The sequence below is a fragment of the Vanellus vanellus genome (genome assembly GCF_965231255.1).
Source record: "Vanellus vanellus genome assembly, chromosome: 14".
NCBI classification, from domain to species: Eukaryota; Metazoa; Chordata; class Aves; order Charadriiformes; family Charadriidae; genus Vanellus; species Vanellus vanellus.
The window spans coordinates 17899029-17912712 of NC_138919.1; the positions used below are offsets into that span (position 1 = coordinate 17899029).

Genomic DNA, 13684 nt, shown 5'->3' on the forward strand with positions numbered 1-13684 from the left:
ATAATTTGCCTTTTTAAACTGTAATGAAGAATTAATTTATGTGTTCTCCTTCCTCCCCAAAGCAGTGAAGTGTAATACATGCTTTTACTTATCAACCAAAAAGGAGTTGACCCCTAAAGTGAATGAAGAACTTGTCATTCATATTAGGCATGTATGCAGCATGTGTATTTTCTTTAATTTATGTAATATGCATGTGTTTGCTTATTTTATACTGTTAGTTGCTTATTTTTATTCTTACAGTATATGTTATAAGGTAAAACCTCACAACAGGGCTCTACGACAGACTCTAAAGTTTTTTGATTGCCAGTATTTGCAATCTAAGTATTTGCCTAGTTCAGCTGGGTTTTTGTTTCTTTTGGCTAAGCTTTTATTGCTTATATTAAAGTAAAAAAACCCCTGAGTCTCTATTTACAATCTTTATAACATAGTGGCTCTGTTTGTAGGTCCGACATTAATATTTTCCATTAAATACTCTATTGTTGGGGGTTGGTCAAACTGTTAAATAAACACGTACTTCTTTAATCTCAGAAGTAATATTTCTATGAGGAGACAATGTGGGGCAGCCCAGGATTATGCTTTTTCCTTTATTTTTAATGGGTTGTAATATTTTATGCTTATCACTTGTTTGGTTAAGCCGTTGTGTACGGTTTATATTTTGAAACACAGAGCAAAACCCCCAAACTGTGTTGATTTACATTTGATAAAAGATCAGTGACAGTTGGGCATGGAGTTTAAGGTGAAGTGTGCTTTCCCTTTGAAATGCAGACCCCATAAACGTTACTGTACGGGCTTTTTGCAGGGGAAGAATGCAGAGGTTGGGAGATGGGAGAGTCCTTCGGTCTGCAGGGAGAGCGCAGGGCAATAACGTGGCTCCTTCCAGTCTGCCGCTCTCTGGGTTTTACAGAGGCGACCGCTTGCTCTTACACTCCATCGCTTCCTTTGGTTTGCGGCACCCACAACCTCACAGTTTTTACGTTATCCTGGTCGGGTTTGTCTGGCACACCTTCCCTGAGGCTTTTGTGAATGTAAAGATACGTCCCCCCCCCGCCGTTACTCTGTGTAATTGTCACTTGGGGCCGATCCTTCGGAGTAACTCAGGGTAATCGTGGGGCAGAGGGAGACTGTTGTGCTTTGACCAGAAAGGTCCACATTTTAACCATATCCTCACTTGTAGAACTTGCCCGGGTGTCTCCTGGGGCAGACCCATGGGGTTTGGTGCTGAGCCTCGGCCCTGGCCCGGCCGCCGCACGGGGCCGGCGTGAAGCGGTGAACAGGGATGTTTGAGGTTTACTGCAGTGACTTGACTCCAGTTTTTTTTTTTTTACCTCTGGCTCGTGGCAAAGTGAGCAAGTGGTGGCCTCGGGGAAGGTGGGGCCTCTTGCGTGCCCTGCCCTGGCACAAAAATTAGCCCATACTTAAAACACCTTTAAACACAAGCCAGATATTTTTTCTGGGCACGTGGTAGAAGTTCAGCTGGACTGGAGTCCAGAATGAGCATGAGACACATCGATAACCTAGTATGCTTTTTCTTTACCTCCACTGAGCAGCAGGGATCACAGAACCCCAGAACCCCAGACTGGTCGGGGTTGGAAGGGCCCTCTGGAGCTCCCCCAGTCCCACCCCCCGCCAGAGCAGGGGCACCTCCAGCAGTGGCACAGGACACGTCCAGGCAGGTTTGGAATGGCTCCAGAGGGGGAGACACCCCCCCCTCTCTGGGCAGCTGTGCCAGTGCTCTGCCGCCCGCACAGGAGAGAAGTCCCTCCTCAGGTTGAGATGGAACTGCCTATGGCCAAGTTTGTGCCCGTTCCCTCTTGTCCTGTCACTGGGCACCGCTGAACACAGACTGTTCCCATCCCCCCGGCACCTTCCCGTTAAGGATTGATAAGCGTTGATACGATCCCCCCTCAGTCTTCTCTTCTCCAGACTGAAAAGCCCCACGTCCCTCAGCCACTCCTCATCAGAAAGGTGCTCCAGTCCCCTCATCATCTCTGTAGCCCTTTGCTGGACCCTCTCCAGCAGTTCCCTGTCCTTCTTGACCCGGGGAGCCCAGAACTGGACACAGTGCTCCTGATGTGGCCTCACCGGGGCAGAGCAGTGGGGGAGGACAACCTCCCTCGACCTGCTGGCCACACTTTTCTTGATGCCCCCTCGGAAGCCGTGGGGGTCTCCTCACATGCTTAGTTTTCAGATGAATACAGTTGCTATTGGCTTGATTAATACGCCAAATTAAATATGGCAGTTCCCTGTCCATCCTCCCCCAAATGCAGTTCTCATTGCTGGTAGTTCCATCAAGTTAACACACAGTCCTAAAGTTCCTAATTAGAAGCAACTCTCTTAATATGAAAGTTGTATTTGAGCAGCGCAGATTTCTGTGTACAGAATGATTTGTAGTGGTTCAAATGATGGTGTCACCACAGGTTTGAGACGCTGATGTTTCTGGCACACATCTGACATGAATTGATGTACAATTCTGGTCGTATTTTTTACTTATAGAAGGTAAATAAGACAAAACCTAGTTAAGGTCTGTTCAGTTTTGTTCAGCAATATAATGGCTTTCAAAGGCTCATCTTTTAGGCGTGCTCTGTACAGCAACTTGGAGTTAGGTAGAGCTAATGCTTCAGATGGATTAAACAAATCACAAGGTTAAAGTAGAAGCGGTTATTTAGGACCGTGGTTGCCAGAATATTATTTTTATGAGCCGAAGTGGTTTTGTTGAAGCATCACTATGGCATTAGTGAATTAGTGGGTGTGCATTTGGGCCCTTTCTACCCATGTGTAAATGGCCCGTAAAGAGTGGTTATTCATATGAAAGGATTATCAGAAACATTCCTCAGTATACTTTTATCTCAAGCTGAAATGATGGTGCCTTCAGAGGAGCACCAACAGTGCACAATAAAGAGATTGTGGTGTGGGCAAAGATCTCCCCATTCACTGCACAGAATGCAGCCGGTCCCCATTTCTTCTTTTTTTCCATACTGTTGTTCCGAGTGTAAGATGTGATATTAATGGGATCCACTCGGGATTGTTTATTTGCATTTTGTTATAGTGTGAGTGTTCAGCAAGTTCTTATTTGGTCATAATGCGTCTGAAAATGCTTTGGTAATTACTTAAAGAAAATGGAAGCAAAAAAAAAGCAAATCAGCTGAGGCAATTTGGGATTATTTGCCAATGTGGGATTAGTTCCTTTAGAACTGCCTTTTATAGGAGCGCAACGTTTGGTCCCTGTCAGTTTTTAATCTGCTACAAGATTGCAGGTTGTGACTGAACTCCCATGGGAAACGTTAAAAAAGCGACCGCAATTGTACCGGTGCCGCAGCCCCGTTAATCAGACGCTCGCTCTCCGGACCCAGCCCCTCTGGTCTGGGGGTCCCCCCGCGGCCCCCCAGGGCGGCCGGCCGGCGCAGCAGCTCTGGTGCCGCTGGCCACCGAGGGGCGCGGGGGGCCGCGCTCTCCCAGCCCGAGCTCCAAACCAAACCGGACCCCGAAGGCGCCCCCTGATCAGGGGCGTTTTGGGGAACTCTCGCTGCTCGGGAACGTGGTTTTCCTCCCTCGCGACAGGAGCGGGAGCCTCCAGCGGGTCGGTGGGACACGGGCCGGGAGAGGAGCGGCATTTCGGGCTCCGTCCCAGCTCCTTCCCCTGCTGACCTGACTCAGCATCCTCAGGTGGTTTTACCGAAAATCCCTCACACCTGCTAACCTGGCTGATTCAGAGTAGCTTTCCGAAAGTATTCAGAGCTTGTGATTAACTTCGGTAGCGTGCCTTTTGTTTAGTTATTTTGAGAAGACCGTGATTCTGTTTTAAAAACACGCTTCTCTGCTAAAAACACAGGAGAAAACCTGATAGCTGCATGCAAATGGGAGTGATAATAATGGGCAGGGCAGGAGTATTTGTGTCTTTTCTCCTCAGAGGGCTTTTTAACTTGGGCTCCTTTATGTTTGGCCTCTAATTTGAATGGCCGAACTGCTGAAATTCACTGTCAGGTCATTGCTGGTGTGGATGTATTAAGAGGCGTATTCTGGTGCGTCTCTGTGCGTCTTTTGTCTCGGCATACTTTGGATAATTTTGTTAGCTATTGTTTGAAAATGTCATTAGACATTAAATCAGTTTATTTAGCTATTGTGGGCTAATCCAAACATAGAGAATATAATGCTCTGCTCCTGACCTTTTCCTGTCACCAGGCTTTCAGCAGCTCGTCCCTTCGCAGACCACAGGTGGTGGGGACGGACGAAGGGCTTTAACCCTCCGGCTCTGTTTCGTGAGGACCAGGGGACAGGCTGAAGGCACTACAGCTCGCTTTGCAGCACAGGAGAAACAGGAGAGGAGGTGTATTAGACGGGAAAAAAGTCCAGGGCCTTACCGTCTTCCTTAATAAAAGCTCGGATGTAGTCTTCCCACCCTTCAGCCCTTTAAAAAAGATATAAAGCAACGAGATTGCGCGCTCAAGGCTGTGGGTAGCTAGCAGCATTTCACAGCCAGCGGACCATGAAGCGCTCCTAGTTTCTAAAATCTGCCTGATTGAACATTACTTCTTGAAGCCTTCCAGATTTTGGTGAACATTCTCGCATGAAAATCTTTTAAGATGAGGTTGCATGGTTGAAGAACTATTTCTTTTAAAGGATATGGAGAACGGAAATGGTGTTTAAACATCATTTCCTCTCGCTGTCCATTTCACTATTGCCACTTTTGATCTACGTTGATTTGAAAATACAATTGTTACTAAATCTCTACCCCAACAGGTATTTTGATAGCATAAATCCACTGTATTTGTTGTCAATAGCAAATTTTAAAGGGAAGAAAAAACCCAGAGGAAGACTGCAACAAAAATGTTGACCTCAATGAATAAAAATTGGACTGTATGTACTACGAGAAAATGAGATAATTATGGCCATAAAATCCTGTGCTCAAAGAATGAAAATAAACAACATACACGCTGTGTGGAAATGGGAGAGAGCCGTTACGTTAGGACAGATTCACTGAAATCTTTTCTGCGTAATAATTCTTAATAATGTGGGGGTATTTTGTTAGTTAAGAACTAAAACTGTCCTGGAGAGTGTTCCTGGAGTTTGGCAGCGGTGCAAGAGGATGGTTTACAAACATTCCACACCAGGAAAATATTTGGAACCCAGTAATGTGATGTTTGGCCCCTACTATTATAAGCAGCATTAGATGCATTTTTTGTTGCATTGCAGCCATCTGGCAGGTAAGGGGTCCATCCCTCTGTTAACAAACAAAGATTTCCCAGCCAGTCTACTTTGCAATCATTCCGTATAAAATTTACTTATAGGCTTACTCTTCTGTTGGGGAAAAACAGTGATTAAAAAAAAAAGAGGCATGTCAGAACAAAGGGTTAAACCGCCAGTGAAACACAGCCCAGTAACACTGCAAAGGGGTTAGAGCCATTGTGGGGTTTGACTCTCTGCTGCTAGATTCTAGAAGGAATTTGTCCCTTAAGCGATGGCTAAATGGTTTTCTTAGATGGTTCGTGTGTCACACGAACCCTATCAGATCAGTTTATAAGGTTCAGCATTTTCTCCAGAGCGTCTGAAATCCTACTGCAAGGAGAACTTGCCTCTCGGAGCCTGGCACCCCGTAGAAATAAAAGGCTGCCTTAATAACACCACTAACTTGCTTTAATTAATTGTATGTTTCTGTGCTTACGCTTGAAGGGTGGAAAGTATTGCTTTAAAGACTACCTACAAAACTGGTGAATGAGCAGCCACTTAGGGCGCCACTTCAAAGAGAAACACCCAAAAGAGCAACAGAAGGGAAGCGGCTTTTGAATTCCCTGGGCTCCTGCAGGCAGCCCGGAGCTTGCACAGCAAAACAACCCGAAAAATGGGTCTTTTCTTTTGTGGTACTTACATAACCAGCTCCCAGCAAGTCAAACCGGAGGCGGAGCAGCCACCCAGAGATCCCGGCGATAACCTCTGCCTACCGGAGCTGCCCCAGGAATCGCACCTGACTTTAATGGTTTTCCCTTCCCGGCTAAGGGAGATTCCTCACGCTGTCTCCAGACGAAAACCTGATAAAGGTCAGGAGCCTGTAGTAGCTCTGGGTTGCACCGGTGTATATTTTGAGATTCAAGTCTTCGCGGTTACTCCTGATTTATAACCTTACTGCTGAAGCTGTCAAACAGATCTTGGTTTCTACCACTTCTCATTTTTCAGATTTCTCTGTATGCAATATTGCTGGAGTTAATACCAAAGAAGTGCAAAAAATTGTCTGAAAATGGAAACCTGATTTTTACAAGGGTGCTCAGTCTTTCCTTTCGGATCAGCTGAAGCTCCAAGAATTGTGCTTCCATGCTAATCACCCTATGCTATTTTTAAACTTTGCCTTTGCAGTCGTGCTGTAGCCTCTATTAACCAGCATCGAGCTGCAGGCGGGTACTTTGTTCCCGGTTGGCATCCTTGGCTTTGGCAATCCTGCTCGTGTCCTCCTGTCTGTGGTAGCCATCCCCCCGGCCACCCGCCCCACGCTGTGCTTGACCACTCAGCTGGCGGAGCACGTCTCTGTCTCCCTCGCTATTTTCTTCCCACGGCTCTACTAATGGCCTTGTCTTGGCTTTGGGACTCCAGTTTGTGATTTACCAGTTAGGAGATTTTGGAATTACATGTGTGCTCTTTTATTGTCTGCAGGAGTCAGCTGTAACACGGAGACATTAAAGTCCAGTGCCATTGTTTAAAGGATGATTCGGAAACCAGTTTGAGCGTAGCGTTACTGATGATATAACAGGTAAAAGGGTAGAGTGAATTTGCAGATTTGGCAGTCCTAACCATTTTTCACACTTAACTTTATGCGAAATTAGACCTGGAAAGGAGGGCCTTGGAATAAGTACGAAATTCTAAAACATCACCTGTGCCCAACTTCTACAAACTTTATTATCGTTGCCTCTGTAAGAATTAAAAGTCAGTTCATGTAGTCCAGAGCAGCAAATATTGTCAGAGAATGTGTAATGGAAATTTATAAGAGCCAATATTTAACATCTCGAAATGAGAAGAATCCAGGATAATTTTTGAAATCACTTCACTTGGATTCAGCATATATTACAACAAAATATGAAGGTAAATATTAAGGTATTTTCATCAGATGGCTTTAAATTAATCTTTGGATTTCCTTTAAGTAAAGAAAACAAAGAACCTTTGAGTAATGGAGAAACAGGGAGCTCTTCATATTGCTATCGCTCTGAAGTATGACACCGAGAGAAAAAGTACTTAGAAATAATTGCATTTCCGTGTTTAAAGCTCTGGTTATTTGAGTCCAGAATGCTTTTAAATTATCTGTTTTAGGCCTTGATACTGCAAATTAACTTTGGGTAGGTGGATGCATATATAGAGGCAGAACAAAACCCCACTGAAATTAATAGGTCTGCTGTGGCCCGGGGTTCTGTCTCGTGGGGCTGTTTGTGGCGCTTTTGTTTATTTTTGAAGTGTTTTAGAACGCTTTTTCCAACTACATATATGATTTTCCATATATGACAGATGAGTAGTACCAAACTTCAAACCATCCGACAAAGTAGCTTTCCTTTTCTCTCTTTAGGAAGATCTCTTTGATTCTGCTTGTATTTAAAGTGCGCTGCTGCGTAATCACGGGACACATATCTGTTTAAACCCAATTCAAAGAGTATCGCGAACTGACACCTGCTTAAGTCTTTAATTAAAAGTGGCTTAATCTCTAACAATCTCTACATACATAAGCAAAAGTATCTGTGTTTAATGTGTACTTTGAACTGCCATTCATTTAGAAATCAAAGATTTGTAAATGAAACGCAGTGTGCGAGACGTGATGAGGTTTGACTGGAATCCCTTCTTGTTGGCCTAGCCCAGTTTTCCTGGTGCTGTCAGCCCCGGGAACACAGCCTTATTAAAAATTATGAATAGGGGGAAAAGAGAAAAAGAAGGCCGTCTTAAAAAAAGCGTGTGTATCAACTACACATAAAACATATTTTAAGGAGGCAAATATATACGGTGGGAGATGTGGTGGAGAATGGCTCCTCCTCAGAAGGGTCAGCAGAGGGAACACTGTTTGTATTTGCAGATGTATATACCCTATAGAAAGGCATGCATTGTATTTTTCCCAACCGTGTGAATTTTGCTGGGATAATATGTCTTAAAATTAAAGACTGATCTTAGTTTAGCTGATGTTCATTAATGTTTCATATTCTCTTTCTCAAATCTCTCAGCTTTTCTCCTCCAAAAGACCTCCCCAGTGTTCTTCAAACAAATCTATAGACAACTCTGTATTTTCCTTTTCTTTTCTTTTTTTTTTTTTTTTGGCAGCTGGTGGTGGTAAATGGCAGTAATTGACAATAAGCACCAATTTTAACTATTGAAGAGAAAAAGGAAGACGAGCAGTCTCTTCAGTTTTTGCAGATCCATAGTTTCAGTCATCCCTACCCACTGGTGGCACCTTCACTGGTCTCCAGCATAACAGTCTGCCTGATCTCGCCTCCGCTGTCCTCAGTCAAGTTTATCACGTTGGGTGAGAACCTCTACCTCTCTCCCAAATAGAAAACATTAGTGACGATTCTTTCTGCGAAATGAACGCAGTCTTCTCTGGCAGGAAGGGAGACTGAAACTTCGTAAGGGAAGGATGAGCGCAGCCCTCAGCCTGTGAGAGGAAGGAAGCTGGTCGGGAGAGAGAGAAGGGAGGTGTGTAATAATAGAGAAGCGAGCGGGGAGGGGACACGGATCCTGGCAGGCAGCGGGAGGGAGACCGGGGGCAAGCGGGAGACGTAAAGCTCCACGGTCATCAATGGAGAGGAGTAAACTGTGAAGGAGACATGGATAATGGAGACATGGATAATGGAAGGAGCTGCTGGCATGGCGGCGGGTGGGAAGGTGGCACGTGTACCGAGCCAACGGGGGGGACCAGGGATGCGAGGGAATCCCGAGGATCTGTAGGGGGCTTGGCTCGCAGGAGCTTAGAAACATGTAACCCTTTTGACATGCGCATCTTGTCTATCTTGAATTATTGCAGCGTCTGCGTGATGTACGTGTTGAGTTAAATTACTAGCAAAGATGTGTGGAAATGCACCTGGAAAGCAGATGGACATTCCTTGAAAACATTTCGGAGCTGATGTTTGAGAGTGCAGTGTTAAAGGCATTTGCTTTTGATTTGCTTTTGACCTCCTGCAGAGCTCACCAAACTAGTTTTGGCTAAGACAAGATGATGCAAAGAACTTTGGCTTGATTTAAATGTGGGTAGTTGTGCTTTTAGGATGAAGACATAAATTCTGAAATGTTATGTGTTTGGGGGTTTTTGTTGTTTGGTTTTTTTTTTTATTATTATTATTATTTATTTTTTAGAAAATTTCTTTTTGCCTTATACTATGGTTTATTTATATTGCTAGTTTTAAAATATTTGGGGTATTGTTTGTGTCACCAATACCTGATGTTTATAAGTACGTTTGTTCTTGCCGGGGCAAATTTATACTGTGCTGCAAAGAATCCAATGTGACAATCAAAGGGTCACGGTACTTCACCCTAGAAAAGATTAGACCTAGCGTCTCTACGAGCGGCATTCAGGGAGAGAACAGCTGAAGTAGTTGAAAAAAAGAAGTCTTTTAACTGCGGCACGGGTATTTCACTATGATGAAGTTTGTTGATGGCTGTTGTCACTGTATGTCCAAAACTCATTAAGGCAAATCTTTATTTGCCCTCTTTTCTTCTGTCTGAACTTTGCTTCACAAAGCTATAGCCATCAGTGGAAGATTTCAATTAAGATTTCAATTAAGAAGTTGGGAGTCTGAGGTTAAACTCTATTCACAGCTGTTTTTCTATGATTACTTAAAAAAACTATTGCGCCACTGTATTAGCAAACCAATATGCCTGTGATTATAATAGGTAGCGAGAAAAAAATAAAAAGAATGTCTGAATAAAGTCTGGATGTATTCTGTTTCTGGTATTTAAAATCTTAACTATTTTTTACTGGACTGAATCAATAATAGAATAATTCAGGTTGGAAGGGAACTCAGGAGGTCATCTCTCCAAATTCTTGCCCAAAGCAAGGTCAGCTATGATGACCTCCTGAGGTCCCTTCCAACCTGAAAATGGAGATGGAGACTGTGCAACCTCTGGACAACCTGTTCCAATGCTTGATTGTCCTAATGGTTATATATATATATAAAAGATATTCTCTTATATGTTGGAATCCAACTGTTTTTCAACTTATGCCCATTGTCTTTTTCCATCCCTCCGTGTATTGTTGTAAAGAGCCTCGATCAGTCTTCTCTGTGGCCAGTAGGTCGAGGGAGGTCATTCTCCCCCTCTACTCTGCACTGGTGAGGCCACAACTGGAATACTGTGTCCAGTTTTGGGCTCCCCAGTTCAAGAGGGACAGGGAACTGCTGGAGCGAGTCCAGCGAAGAGCAACTAAGATGATTAAGGGCTTGGAGCATCTGCCTTATGAGGAAAGGCTGAGAGCGCTGGGACTCTTTAGCCTGGAGAAGAGAAGGCTGAGGGGAGACCTTATTATGGCTTAGAAGTATCTAAAGGGTGGGTTGAAGGAGGATGGAGCCAGGCTCTTTTCAATGGTTCCCAGTGACAGGACGAGGGGCAATGGGCACAAGTTGGAACACAGGAAGTTCCGTTCAAATACACGGAAACAGTTCTTTACGGTTCAGGTGACAGAGCACCGGCACAGGCTGCCCAGGGAGGGGGGAGTCCCCTTCTCTGGAGGTTTTCAAGACCCGCCTGGATGCAGTCCTGAGGGATGTGCTCTGGGCAATCCTGCTTTAGCAGGAGAGTTGGACTAGATGATCTCTAGAGGTCCCTTCCAACTCTGATGATTCTGTGATTCTGTGATTCTCAATAAGCCTCTTATGGGTGCAACGTGGCGGTTGTTAGGTCCACCCAAACCCCTCTCTTCTGCAGCCTGAGCAAGCCCAGTTCCCTCAGCCTCTCAGCACGGGGCACGTGTTCCTGCCCCTGGCTATCTCAGTGCTCCTCCATTCGACTTGCTCTAGTTCATTGAAAGCTTTCTTGTACTGAGGGGCCCAAAAGTATACAGAGAAGGATCAGGTTGATCTACATGCAGAAAAAAAGACCTGTCTGTAATTGTGTTACGTGGAGGCTTAGGGAGGTTTTCGTATGTTTTGTATCTGGCCAAGGGGATCAAATTTTTTAGTTGAGTGTCTGCAGGTGTATACCTTAGAGGAGTCTTTCCTAGGCCGACTCCAGGGTTTGGGATAACGGACTCTTTATTTTTTTAATGATGGCCCCTACAAGGGTGGCTGTCCATGGAGCTGCACACAGGGAATGGGTTTACAATCGGCCTTCAGTGAAGAATTGAAACTAGAAGCTCGGCTTGCTGTAGCTGGTATCTCGCTCAGTATATCCTTTCTGTCTTTATACATAGACTCTCAGATCAGTGTGGTTGAGTATATTGAAAGTAATAAAAAACAGACACAGAAAAATTGTTGCATGTTTAAAAAAAAATCATAAAATGAAAGAGGAAGTGCATCATTTATTATAACACCATGTAGACTAATGAAAAACATACTGCAGGCTGGAAATTTGTTAAGAGCTGAACTCAAAAAGTTTCCATTCCCAAAAATGCCTCGGGGCCTCCGGCTCTAAGCTAAGCTTGCAGCTAAAGAGGCCCTCTGGTAAACTGACATAAAAAATAACTACTCCATAAACATTCAGCTCCTGTTTCACAATAGTTGGAAATAACTTTTTAAAAAGCATTACCTATTGATACTGACTGTACTTTATCAAAGTAAAAGGGAGGCGGCGCATTTACGACTAGAATATTAAATTGGGAATTAAACACTGGGGAGACGGGCACTGGGCGCAAGAACGTAGGAGAACACGAAAAAGATGAAGTGAGTCGCCGAGGGCAGCAGAACAGCACTGGGTACTGGCAGAGCTGCTATTAACATTAAATAATTCCTGGCTTCCAGTCTTTTGCTCAGTAACTGGCCCAGGGTGACCGACTGACCGGCTGCCCACCGCGCTGAGCGGGTGCCGGCCCTTGTGCTCCAGCACGTTCTCCAGGCTCCCCGCAAATACACCCACAGAGCGTTGACGGTGGTTGCACCGTCAGCGCTCAGGTGAACGGCATTGGCCACTCCGAGAAGATGAAGTTTTGTGTCTCTTTTCCTTTTAATCTGTTTGGCTTTCTTAAAGGTGTGTCTTCCCTGCAGAGCTAGCCCAAGCTGATTGACTGATTGGGGGCTTAGAAGAAAGACGGGGACAAACTTTTTAGCAGGGCCTGTTGCGATAGGACAAGGGGTGATGGTTTTAAGCTAAAAGAGGGGAGATTTAGACTAGGTATAAGGAAGAAATTTTTTACGGAGGGTGGTGAGACACTGGCCCAGGTTGCCCAGAGAGGTGGGAGATGGCCCATCCCTGGAGATGTTCAAGGCCAGGTTGGACGGGGCTTTGAGCAACCGGGTCTAGTTGAAGATGTCCTTGCTTATGGCAGGGGGTTGGACTAGATGACCTTTAACAGTCCCTTCCAACACAAACCAGTCTGTGATTCTGTGACTAGGTGTTGCCTTTACCTTTCTCTTTACCTCTCCCTGATCAGCCCATGTCAACGTATGAAAATCATTAATGTGGGCTGTGGGCTTTCAGGCAGAGATGGTGGGGAGAGCATTACAGCCTCCATTCTTTCTTCACATGGATCGGCAAGCAGTGTGCAGAAACAATGCCAATTAAACCTTCTGAGTGCTGATGTTCCTCCAGTCTGTTTCTGCAGTTCTTCTGGATGCCAGAAGTTCTCCTGCCTGGCAAGGAGCCCTGGAGTGCCTCAAGATCATGGGACACTTCCATGAAGTCCCAATTTCACAAACCTATAAAGATGTAGTAAATTGGATGTATCTTTGTATGAGACTACTTAGGTGACCGGTTTGTGATCTCTGAGCAGAAGAACGATCTGGGAGTAACTATTGCTTGCCTTGGCTAACTCTTCAGTGAGGACTTGCTAATCCCGTGCCTTTTCACAGAAGTAAATAGCAGGTCTAGAAGTCCCAATTGTGGTAAATATTTTCACTGTTGTACATTGGTGGAATAAACACATACAATAATAGTCACAGTGTATTGCGATAGGCGTACTTACGGGAGGTGCAGCCCGGCAGAACGTCCGTCGGAGTTCGAGCCACTGCGAGGAAAAAAAGAAAAGAAAGAAGAGGTGAAACAGTTGTTTGTCGGTGGTTGAAAGAAATTAAAAGAAAATTTAGTCAATTTAGGTAAATACAAATCGCTTTCGTTTTTTTGTCTTACATCTCACTGTACCGTGCTCTGTGTAGCATTTACATCATGCAAAGTTTTCATCCAGTGATTAGAAAATCTATAACACAATTGTTTGTGACGTTTGGCGATGAATTGCTGCGAGTGCTGAGTTGACTGTAGCTGAAAAGTTGATAGAATTAATGTATCACAGTGGTGTTGATGGTTTTATTTACATTTGCGAGGTAAACTGAGGATCTTGAACAAAAGCTGTAGATTGATCTAAAAACAGAAACACAACTTCCTTCTCCTCATTGAAAATGTCATGTTTGGTGGGTTAAAACTGACACGGAACAGTCCCGGTACGAAATATTTGTCGTGTAATATGATACGATGATAAATGTCAGTTTGGTTTGTTATTGTAAAAAGTAGTGGTTTTGGCATACTGTGTTACACTAATTCACTTTGGTTGCTGCGTATATATTTGCTCCTTTGCACACTGTGGGGA

General features: G+C 44.5%; 2 protein-coding genes across 4 annotated transcripts in view; one reads left to right on the plus strand and one right to left on the minus strand.

The window, feature by feature from the left end:
• The window catches only part of CHLSN (cholesin), a 152323-nt gene that overhangs the window by 63762 nt on the left and 74877 nt on the right, over positions 1 to 13684 (plus strand). The gene's annotated exons all lie outside the window — the stretch shown is intronic.
• The window catches only part of GPR146 (G protein-coupled receptor 146), a 55070-nt gene that overhangs the window by 16560 nt on the left and 24826 nt on the right, over positions 1 to 13684 (minus strand). The window contains exon 2 of the mRNA XM_082490386.1: positions 13067 to 13108. The gene's annotated coding sequence lies outside the window, so the exon portion shown is untranslated. The remainder of the gene's footprint in view (positions 1 to 13066; positions 13109 to 13684) is intronic.